General features: G+C 42.0%; 1 protein-coding gene across 1 annotated transcript in view; it reads right to left on the bottom strand.

Moving 5' to 3' along the window:
- Positions 1-12,499, bottom strand: part of LOC117501514 (probable acyl-CoA dehydrogenase 6) — a 48,870-nt gene that overhangs the window by 26,167 nt on the left and 10,204 nt on the right. The window lies entirely within an intron of this gene.

Raw genomic sequence — 12,499 nt, 5'->3', positions numbered from 1 at the left:
ATTCAAAATTTAATTTACCTCCATATCTGTTCAACCAAGTGTTCTACCAAATGGCAAAAACACCGAAATAAATATTCTCTTTGTAGTACATATAAAGTTCAGAGGTGATTGCGCAATGGATTGAGTTGAATATGTTGCCAAATATGACAATCACAAGATCAGTCACTTCAAGGTGCTTCATGTAAATAAGGTTTAACGTGATCCATTCATTTAACAAGCACAATAGCAACAGGCATGCTCACTTTATGCAGTCATCACCAAATTATATGGTTCAACTCAGACATGATCCCCAATCATACCAGGTGAATTTCGTGTAATTCTGTGCATGTTTTTCCAGATTATTCTTTTTGCACTTGTGGACCCCTAAGATATGTAACACTTTCTCTTTTGACTGCTCCCTGTGGTCTGTTCGCCTTTATACAGTTGGCATTTTTTTAGCTATCATGTAAGTAAGTAAGTCCCTTCGGCTGCTCCCTTGTTTGCACTCGGGGTCGCCACAGCAAATCCAAGGTGGATCTGCATGTTGAATTGGCACAGGTTTTACGCAGGATGCCCTTCCTGACACAACTCCACATTACATGGAGAAATGTGGCAGGGGTGGGATTTGAACCCGGAACCTTCTGCACTGAAACCAAGCACATTAACCACTTGTCCATAACTTAAGCTCTAAATGGTCTACTGATTGGACTTGCAAAGATGGGTGTTGATCAGAGTGGTGGCCCGGGGTGAGATAGATTTTAAAGGTTTACTGGAATTGGAATACTGTGTAAAAACAGAAATGGGTGAGGCCTATATCACAAGATTTGCCACACTACAAAGAATGCAGGGATATATGAATACTGACGGTGCAATGTACGTGCTTGGAGTTTTGGTCAAAAATGCATTTTCCTTTATTATAGCGCTACCTGGAGGCAAAAAATGTAAAACTTAATATGCCACTAATGTGAGGTGGTCTATGTCATTCCTCAAAATTTCATCTTGATAAGTTGAATGGTGTTAGCCACCCCCACTTTTCAAATTTAAAAGACAATAGGTCAAGCACCCTTTCAACAATCATGATGAACGTATGTATTTCAAGTATGAGTTGTCCCAAGATTACCCTTGTGAAGTTTTGTACAGTTCTGACAAGCCAATTTTGAGATATAAACTTTTGAGATTGAAGGTGTTCACCAGTGTCCAGTCAAAACTATTTTAATCAGGCAACCTCTCTGCTCCATTGTGCATGAGACAGGTGAGTCTCATCCAGATCTGAGTTACTCTTATGAAGATGAGTCCAACTACTTGTGTCACATTTTTAGTAGAAGGTTTGCCATTTATTTCTCAGGTAGGTTAAGGCCTATCAAGCTCATTTTAATAACTTAAGCTTGTCAGGTCCATTATACTCTGTGTGCAAAGTTTGATGTTGATCGGAGCAACAGCCTGGATTGTGTCTCAAGAGTAAGTTTTGCATATTTGCTAATTTCTGGAAAAACTGTCCAGGTGCAAATGGGTGTGGCTTGAGATTCAGCTCGAGCCAGTGAATGCACCCATATAAGGCATGTGCGATGTACGGTTTGGCAGTTATCCGGTTGTTAAATGTGATGTAACGCATCATGTGATTTTCAACTTCCGGCTCCAAACAAAAAAGGCGCGCTGTCATTAACATTGAGGACTGCACTGAGACACTCTGATCAGGCTGCACTTAAACCGCTACACACGGACAACAGCATTAACATCACAACATACGAGTAAAGCTCTTTGTATATTGTGCCTAAAACTCTCCTGGATATATTAACTGGGTTTTTAGACGTTGTTACTGCGTTTGTTTTATGTATAAATGCCAGAAGCTCAGGTCGTTTCACCTTTATTTTCAATGGGAGTTGCTGCGAGCTGCGATCGCTTCCTGTTCATGTCGTTTGGGGGAAAAGTGAAGTTTTCACTTTAACGTCCTGTTTATTGTAATAAATGTTTTTATTAACAAACAGATATGTATATTTTACCTGTGCATAATAAAATATATAAGGTAAAAGGAAAAAAAGTTTTATTAAGTGTTCTTACCTTAGAAACAGACGAATGCGGTTAACGGAGGTGGAGGCGGAGAACGGCGGGAGGGAGGTTTGCGCACAGTGTAAACACAAACTAAACTTAAACTGTAGATCCTTAAAAGGATCATACAGACGTAACTTTAATTGTAAACTTGCAGGTCTTTGGACCCAGAAACAGATTTATCACATGATGCGTTACGTCAGCGCTTAACAACCGGATAGCCCAAAATGCAAACATGCTGCTATAGTGCCCCCTGTAGGCGAGTTTGTTTCAATTTTTTGTATCTTAATTATGTGCAGAGGTTTGTACCAGTTCTGAAAATGGCATTTCTGTTATGTTTTGGACGCGGTCGGAGCACCGACCCAGCGTTTGAAAGGACCCAGCATAAAATAAGCAGAGCACGGTTCAAAAGATAACAGAATTTAATAAACATAACAGTGGGTGAAGTGCTAAACAACTAAAAAGTCCGCGGTCTGGTGAGGTGGAAACACGGCGTGCTCTCAACAGCGCAAACGGTCAGGAGCCACAGCAGTTCGGACCCAGGGACCCCGCCGACACCCCCCAGGTGGCCGCGACAAACCAAGTCTGTGAAGAAAGAAAACATGGAGGTGAGTCCAACTCGACACAGAGAGACACAACTCAAAGGTGCACGCAATCAGCAAACACTTCCTGGCTTAAATCTATATATCAGCTTCTCACCCTGCAGGCACGGAACAATTCAGTTCAAATCTCCACTGCAGCAGAAGCTGATTAGACAATTAGCATAACGTGACAGCCCAATAACACAAGGTGTGAGGTGTGACGTCGATCTCACATGTCTGCTCACAAGGTCGAGTCTCTGGCAATCACACACTGTGCATTCAAGGTTTAAATGCAGCAATCTCTGATCAAGACAAAATACACCACAGCTGTGAGTCCTGATGACAAGCCTCAGGTGTTCAGGGTGAGGTCCTAATGCTCAGCCACTCAGTCCTGAATGCATACCACCTGGTGGGAGAAACAGAAAACAAAAACCAAGCCAGCCAAACACCCCAGCCCACAACAGTACCCCACCCTCACGGGAAGCCTCCCGGCGACCACACGGACCTGGGCCAGAAAAAACAAAGCCCCCCTCCAGGGACCATGGCTGGAATGTTGGCTGGGAACAAAAAACACCTCCTGCAGCTTCAGTTTCGGCTCCTTGTGCTGACGATCCAGCTGGGAAAGGCCCGTCTCCAGGAGCTGTGCGTTACTGTGCTCTGACGACAGCTCCATCATCAGCTGCTCCACCTGCAATGTTAATTTCTTCATGCAGTCATTGATCATCTCAATGTTGAGCTTCTCTAGTTCTTCCTTCAGCTGGATAATGCACGCTTCCAGCCGCCTCTTCTCTGTCAACAGGGAACTTTGTGCCGAGACTATCACTCTCATCCTGGAGTTCATCCTTTCTCACCCTGAGCCTGTCTGCAGTAGACTGCTCCGCAGCTGACACTCCAGTGCAGAGATATCCTTTGTTGACTTTAATGGTCTTGCCCTCTGTTTCATTTAGCAAACCTGTTAGACTCTAACAGTTAGAGTCTCCACCTCTGACTGCATCTTTGTGTTCATTCCTGTCGACTCTTACTTTAGTTCACTTTGCATAATTTTGGCCAGGAGTTCTTGAACCTGTGCACTCAGCCTTCTTCTGACTGTGTGTTAAAGTCTGCTTAGTCATAAAACAAAAAAAAGACAAACACAAACAACCATACCAACACCCCCCCCCCCCCTCCCCAGAGGACCGTCCCATCAAACCCCGGGAAGAGGAGAAGAGAAAAAACAACCCAAACTTAAGCTTGCAAAAAAAAAACTCTAACATCCCCCACCCCCCCGGACGACATGTAGGGACCAACACCCCCAGAGGACATCCCGCCAGCTCCCGGAGTAATAACCACAGCCGAGGTCCCTCTGGAATCCAAAGTCACCCACGGGGACTCCCAGCGCCTCCCAGAGGACCGTTCCATCAAACCCCAGGAGACGCCCCCCCTCATGACTAACAGACCCAGCCCCGGCCATCTACGGCTAGATGGACCCACAGCCCTTTCCCCCCCAGAGGACACCACAGTCACACCCTGAGGGCGGAAACTGGGGGAAAAAAAAAACATACAAACAAAACAACAACCCCAACCCCACCCCCTCAGCGCAGTGGAAACTGGAAGTACGTCCAGTGTCACCAACCACGACTATACCCCAAAAGTCAACCGGGAGGAGTGGAACAGCGGTAATGGCGTACGGCACAAGACGGCGCCACCCCTCCGACTTTTAAACCAGCCACCAGCTGCCGGTATATTCCACTGCCCCAAACCTCAGCTACGCCGATGGCGTACGGCTCAAAGACGCGCTGAAGCCAGAGGTGGAACAGGGAATCAACAAAAAAACAACACCCGAACCCCCCCCGGATGCAGAGGTTATCTGGGAAACGCCCAGCACAACAAAACTGCACCACTCCAGCAATGCCGACAACATACGGCTCATACGGCTGGAGCCAGAGGAGAAGAGAGGGAACAACAAAAACAAAAAAAAAAGAAAAAAGAAAAAACAACCCAATTACCCCCCAGAGGACCGTCCCATCAAACCCTGGGAGGTGAAACCAAAAGAAATAAAAAAGAAAGACCAACAGACAAACATAAAGTCACCTGGGTCCATGCCATGCTCCAGACAGCCTGTATTTCAACTCCACCAGACCACTGACAGTGCTATAATCCACAAAAACAACAAATTAACCCCTGATAAAAACACCACAGACTAAAACAAGAAACAGATAATAGACCAATAAAAAAACTAACATTGGCCTACATCGTCAAGTGCAAAGAATGGAAAAACGTATTTTCCATCCTTTGAACCTAGACGGTAATGTGACTCTGTCACCAACAGAGGGAGCCAAAGTGCCAAATAAGAAAATCCCTGTGGTAACAGAGTAAAAACCAATACACACTGCTGTAAACGACAGCAGGTTATACCAAATAGCTTAAAGTGCAAACTAAATACCACCGGGGCTGCTACAACAGGTGTCGGAGCCAGATGCACGGGAGGAGACGGGGCTACAGCCGTAACAGCGGGGTGCGACGCGACCCAAGCTGTAAACTCCACCATGCGCGCACCAACGCGCACAACCCGGGCGGAGAGCACCCGCAACTGATGCCGGATCAACTCCAACATCTGTTGCAGCCTTCCCGGCAAAAATACCGTCTCTGCTTCCGCTGGTCCATTGTTAAATGGCCAGAGACTACTGTTATGTTTCGGACGCGGTCGGAGCACCGACCCAGCATTTGAAAGGACCCAGCATAAAATAAGCAGAGCACGGTTCAAAGATAACAGAATTTAATAAACATAACAGTGGGTGAAGTGCTAAACAACTAAAAAGTCCGCGGTCTGGTGAGGTGGAAACACGGCGTGCTCTCAACAGCGCAAACGGTCCGGAGCCACAGTAGTTCGGACCCAGGGACCCTGCCGACACCCCCCAGGTGGCCGCGACAAACCAAGTCTGTGAAGAAAGAAAACATGGAGGTGAGTCCAACTCGACACAGAGAGACACAACTCAAAGGTGCACGCAATCAGCAAACACTTCCTGGCTTAAATCTATACATCAGCTTCTCACCCTGCAGGCACGGAACAATTCAGTTCAAATCTCCACTGCAGCAGAAGCTGATTAGACAATTAGCATAACGTGACAGCTCACTAACACAAGGTGTGAGGGAGACCAAATCCACTGTCATTACTTCATAAAAGTCACCAAAACCAAATTACCTCAGGAAGTGTGCTGAAGAGCGTGAGACCTCACTCAATCCTCCTTCACAGACTGTGGCGTCAAACCTGGAGCGGTCTCTGTGTCCGTGATGGTGAGATTGTTCTCCTGACGTCGATCTCACACGTCTGCTCACAAGGTCGAGTCTCTGGCAATCACACACTGTGCATTCAAGGTTTAAATGCAGCAATCTCTGATCAAGACAAAATACACCACAGCTGTGAGTCCTGATGACCTGCACGTGAAAACAAGCCTCAGGTGTTCAGGGTGAGGTCCTAATGCTCAGCCACTCAGTCCTGAATGCATACCACCTGGTGGGAGAAACAGAAAACAAAAACCAAGCCAGCCAAACACCCCAGCCCACAACAATTTCTCCAGCTTGTGTGGTCTAGGCTGCAGCATTGTATTTAGAGAAGGAAATAAATATCAGAGCAAAAACAATTTCCAGTCCTACTGGGATGGAAACAGCAGTGTTTCAAGCCCATTCAGGATTGAACCCCTAATAACTGCATGTATTTTAATCAGTAGGTATCCAGTGCTGTGCTAAAATCCACCGCCTGCCAATATTTTAATGACTTTCTCCCCAACAATTATATTCCTGGCAGGGTAATAATCCTCAAACATGATTTAGAAGAGCAGATATACCTAAAGTTCAGATTGAAACTCGCACTAATGAAATTCATTCCGAGTTACCAGCCAAACCATCCATTCTGGGACAAGAACATGCTACCATTTCGAAATGAGGAATCAGTATTACACATACAACAATAAATATATAACAGCTGAACATAAGCCTTGCCGTGATGTTTTGTGAAGCACCACATTTTGTCATTGTTACTTTATTAATAACTAAAGTGCAAGTATTCTGGCAGCCAATGTACCAGTTTAAAGTTAATTTTCAAGAAAACAGCATAATATATTAAACTATAATGAAAACAACAGAGGAACAAATGGATTATGAATACCCTGTCAGTAGATTCCCAATAACATTATTCAAAATGTGAGAACAGCTTTCATAAAGCACATCCAAATCATATTTCAAGCAGCATTTCAGAGAACAGCGTATGTATCACTTTATTAGTCACGAACAGTGAAGAGGAGTGTGCAAACTGGTTTTGGTATACAATTTGTAAAGAGGGGAATTATGCCATTATGGACCTGGAAATGGTCCACAACTGGAAAAAAGCAATTATAAATGAGGACTGCAAGCAGTCATGGACAGGCCTTCGCGCCCTCGCGCTACCGCCTCCCCAACTGCGTCCCCTTGTGACCAGATGTGGGCAGGTGCGTACAGGGGCAGACACTCATCACACAGTTCAGGTTTCAAGCAAATCAGTTAATGCACAAAGGAGTTATGACAAGTTGATGGTTAATCCACTAGGGGGCACTCACAGCACAAACAGAGGGGACAGGTGTGTTCAGGGGCTGACCGTCATCACACATGTGAAGTTTCAAGTCAATCAGACAAAGCATGAAGGAGTTATCATGACTTGATTTTCCATGGGGAAGGGTCAAAATGGCGGCGCCATAGCGGCCACACCCTTCAACATAGAAAAAAGCTTTTAATAGGTTTTGATCAGTATAGTCTCTGGCTGATCTGAATGAAATTTGAAGTGCACTGGACAAAATCGCTAGGAGGAGTTTGTTCAAATACAATGAATGGAAATTACGCCAAAACGAAATGAAAATTTAAAATATCCAACTTCCTGTTTGGAGTAGACCAATGGTGCATCAGTACCGCTATGAGTTAAGTGGTAAGTTAATATATGGGGATGTGCTGGGCGGAGCCCTCATCATGTCCAGCAAGTTTGAAGGATGAAGCATGTGGGCGTGACAGCCGTTCAAAGTGAAACAGCGTGCTCCGAAATGTCGCCAAAGTTTGACGAACCCTAGCAGCCACGTCTTTTGACCTACAGAAAGTCTTTCAATAACTTTTGATTAGCATGGGGTCATGATGATGTGTACCAAATTTGAAGAAGATTGGATGAAATCCCTCGGACGAGTTTGTTCAAATGTAAGTAGTGGAAATGGCCACAAATGGCAAAAATGGCTTCAAAATCGAAACTTTAAATCAAAATGGCCGACTTCCTGTCGACATTTCACCACGATGTTAAGAGACTTTTTTGTGCATCCCAGCATGGTAAATATGTCGAGAGGCAAGGACAAAAAAACAAAAAAAACCCCACGGGGAGGGTTTTTTGAAAAATTTTAGGAGGCACCATTTCGCCATTTCACTGTGAGTATGTGCGCGACCCCCAACATACTGAATTTCGGATCCCGCCAAACGACTTTGCAAAGTTTGGTGAGTTTTTGAGCATGGGAAAGGGCCAAAATTGGGGCTTGAAAAGTATAAAGAAAAATAATAATAAACAGTGCAATTTCAAGCAGGTCCTCGCAGGATGACTTCATCGTGACTGGGGCCCTAATGATCATATCTAACCCTACACTTACAGAGCCCTATTTTTTTTTTTTTTTTTTTAAGAACTGGAGCTTGTTTACAAATAATAGGCTGTTAACCAATAATGTGTGTAAGACTTTGTGGAATTTTTTTGTAACTTATTCTTTATACGGTCTAGTGCAGCAGGATCGGGCAACTGGAAACGGTGCACAGCTTATCGCCAACATTTTAAACTACAATTTCTGCAAAAAAGCATTGGCGGTCCATGCACTTGTAGCAAAGAACCTGACAGAGGAGATGTTTTAAACTGGGGTGTGTTTATCTTTGTGACATCATAAGGTAAATTGATTAAAAAGAATTGTGACTGTCAACAGTGTGGAGAGGAATCAGTGTCACAATGGCCACCAATGTGCATTATATGACATACAAATAAAAACTATGTACAACTGTACATGTACAATCCTCACAGCGGGAGGAGGAGTAACAGGAAGACAGAGAATGAGAAGGAGAGGAACAGTAGTAGTCAGTAAACCAGTAGCAAGCAGCATTTCTGGTATTTATATTTGCAAATTGTTTTTTACTTTCACTTTTGATACTCTGTGTGCGTCTTACCCTGTGTGCTGCTATACAATACTGCTGGAACCTCAATTTCCCTGAGGGAGTCTTTCCAAGGGATTAATAACGTTCCATCTAATCTAATTAACACGTGTACAACAATTTATGCGTTATGAGTTTATTTTAGTTATGTCATTAATGTGAGTAATGCCTCTTTCCATGAATATATGAGTCTGTCTACAAGTTAATCAGACAATAATTACTCCTTAATAATTATTACAATAGCGGGTGAAACTGTAGGAAACAAATCAGGATCGCCTACAATACTGCAATAATTATGATGAAAGTGATTATCTGACAAAAAAATTTTAAACAGACTTGTAGTCATGGAAACAGGAATTAGTCACCATGTTTACAATTATTATAATAGTGGTTACGTTTCCTGTGTAATTTTGCATGTTATTGTAATACATTTTGTAAGAAAGAATCAGTAGACAGATTCATATTCATGGATAGAGGCATTGGTTGTATTAGTAACATTTCTTAGAATAGTGGTTGAGTTAGCTTTGCATTTATGCCTGTGACAACTATTACAATACCATTTGCAATACTGCATACATTTATAAATGTTACTTTTTATTTGTTGATCACCTAATAGACATGTGTGACCCTTATGAGACTAACTGCTCTCAATACACCAGGATAAGTAAAATATTTGTGATCTCGTTTCATAAGAACACTTCTTGAAATACCCAGAAAGACTTAAAATGTCACACAATGTTTAAGAACAAAGTGGTAAAAGATTCCTAAAGCGAGCCAGATCTGCCTTCACCTGGATCATCATTCTACAAAATTTTGCTGAAATACTTTTTCTACATTTTGAATTTATTTATTTATTTTGAATTACATTTGAATTTTGAATTTGTAATCAGACCAATAAATACAACCAGGGTTGCCACATCACCTCCAAACTCCTTTGTCAACTCAAAATAATAATTAAAAATCTTCCTTTTTCTTATTTTTACAAGTCATAATGTCCTTCCACAAAACACTGGATTCTCACTGCAAAACAGAAAATAAATAAAACTGAAACCATTTTGAAGATAGATTAATTTTGGGGGTATTAAAAACCAATCTGTCAACATATTTAATCATCCAAAATTGCAGCAAACGTCTAACCATGTGGTTCACCACATCCCTGAACCATCCCTTAGTTATGCTGCTATAGACTTAGACTGCTGGGGGGTTCCCATGATGCACTGAGTGTTTCTTTCTCTTTTTGCTCTGTATGCACCACTCTGCATTTAATCATTAGTGATTGATCTCTGCTCCCCTCCACAGCATGTCTTTTCCTGGTTCTCTCCCTCAGCCCCAACCAGTCCCAGCAGAAGACTGCCCCTCCCTGAGCCTGGTTCTGCTGGAGGTTTCTTCCTGTTAAAAGGGAGTTTTTCCTTCCCACTGTCGCCAAGTGCTTGCTCACAGGGGGTCGTTTTGACCATTGGGGTTTTTACGTAATTATTGTATGGCCTTGCCTTACAATATAAAGCGCCTTGGGGCAACTGTTTGTTGTGATTTGGTGCTATATAAATAAAATTGATTGATTGATTGATTCACAAATATTTGACGTTCAGATGTTCTCGAATTAATTTAAATGGAAAATCATTTATTATTTCCATGATAATTTATTGGGGAAAAAAGATCAAAACCAGGCCTTAGTCAGTGATACGAGGTAAATCTGGATTTTAGAGATAAAAAAAACCCCAAATGATTATCGCAACTTTTATTATATAACATTTAGTTAAATGTCAGGACGTACAGCACTGAGCAAGACAAGAAAAACAAGTTGTTTTTCCATCACTGCAAAAAGTGATGCGCACCAAGTTTCTTCTTCCAAAATACACAAACCAGCCAACCATTCAACCAGCCAAGAAAAACGTACTGGGTAAAAACAGAATGTCCATTAAAAAATGTTACTGTTCAGAACAGAAAAATGCTTTTTACACAACTGGGGAATATACTTGTGCCTCAACCTATGAACCCCCACCCCCACAAATTACTTTGCAATGACATTTAACATTAACATTTTTTGTAGTTATTGCAAAGTTTGCAATAACTTCAAAGAAATTGTTCATTTCCAAAAGTTGTGTAGCACCAAAAGGACCATCTCCATATTATTCCATCCAATTGTCAGACTAAAACCAAGACATCTCGGTGGCCTATGAGTCTGACATGCCGGCAGTCCTGGTAGAAACCATGAAGGCCATTTTTTCTATGTTTTCTTTAAGCTGAAATAAACTCAAACATGTACAGAGTTCATATCCCGGAGAGGGAATGTGAGGTGGGACTCTACTGGAAAGAGAAACAACTGTTATCAGTGGGAGATTCCAACAACTCTAAAGCACTCTGTTGCAGACCAGAACAATTTCACTGAACTGGGTGTGAGACAGGGTGCTAACATGATCTTGCAAAATGTCACCTTAGAATATTATACTATCACAATACCTTTGCACAGATAATGGCTGTACAACTACTGCATGTATTTCTACAACATCTGATGGGCCATTACAAGACACCGCAACGTAGTATACCAACAAGGGTTCATCATACCTACCAGACAATAAAAAGTCACTGGCACTTTAAATGTCTGGCCTTAAACAGTCATTAAAGGATTTCCTAACACTTCATAAATGTCTGGCCTTAAACAGTCACTAAAGGATTTCCTAACACTTCACTTGTATATCAGCATTAATACACTATCCTACAGCCAATTCTTTTAATAGCCCATACTGTCCTGAGTTCCCTTTCCTGCACCAACATATTGTTCTGCAGTTCCTCTTCACATCTCCATCCTTCCCATTATTCCCACTGTTAGTATATTTTCATCCCCCAGGTATCCCTTGAAAGTTTAGTCACACAACAACCTTCCCTCCTTTTACCGCAACATCTTTGCTTTAATAAGCCTCCGTTTTATTTTTGTAGGTCTCGGCCTCTAGAGACTGTCCTTTGATATATCACCAAAATTACTGATTACTTAGATTTAATAATGCTGGAAGTCCACTTTTGCATGAGAAGACAGGAATATGTCTTTTATTATATGAATACAGTAAGACTACCATTTTAGAAATTCCTAAATAAAGATTTGTTATTAGAAAGCATTTGAATGGGTTCTATAGACTGGTTGTAACCTGCCTATCGCCCAGTGACCACTGGGACAGGATCCGGGCCTCTGTGACCCTTAATAGGACTAAGCAGGTTCAGAAAATGAATGAATGAATGGACTGAGTTTACAGAGTCTTGGGTCTGTTCTTTTAAGCTGTTAAATTTAGTCTGAAACACAATCTTACTGAAATTTAAATGGATTTTATGTACATACATCCTCTATTTGACTTCACTGTCTTTCCATTCTCCATTATCCTGACTACTTTAAATTTTCACTGCTCAGGTTGTGAGGAATATGTCTAGAATATTCAAAGAAAAATGCAAAACAGACTCCTAGTGAAGCAGTCAACAGAAATATAACATTTTGTGTGTCTGCGTCTATCAAATGGTCAGTGGTTTTGATATAAAAAAGAACATTACAATTTACACCTATGTAACAAATGTAAAGTTGTTCATTTTTCTAGACTTCTTTGAGTTATTGACTTTTTAATATAAGTCAAAAAATGCCTCTTGAAAAGGAAAAAAGACATAAGTCACACCAGAGTATAAGTCACACCTTTTTTGTTTACTATCAGCTCTTTAATTTGAGATTATTGCACATT

Source organism: Thalassophryne amazonica, chromosome 20 (genome assembly GCF_902500255.1).
Source record: "Thalassophryne amazonica chromosome 20, fThaAma1.1, whole genome shotgun sequence".
NCBI classification, from domain to species: domain Eukaryota; kingdom Metazoa; phylum Chordata; class Actinopteri; order Batrachoidiformes; family Batrachoididae; genus Thalassophryne; species Thalassophryne amazonica.
Note: the sequence above shows the minus strand (reverse complement) of the source record. Positions and strands in the feature narration are given on the sequence as shown.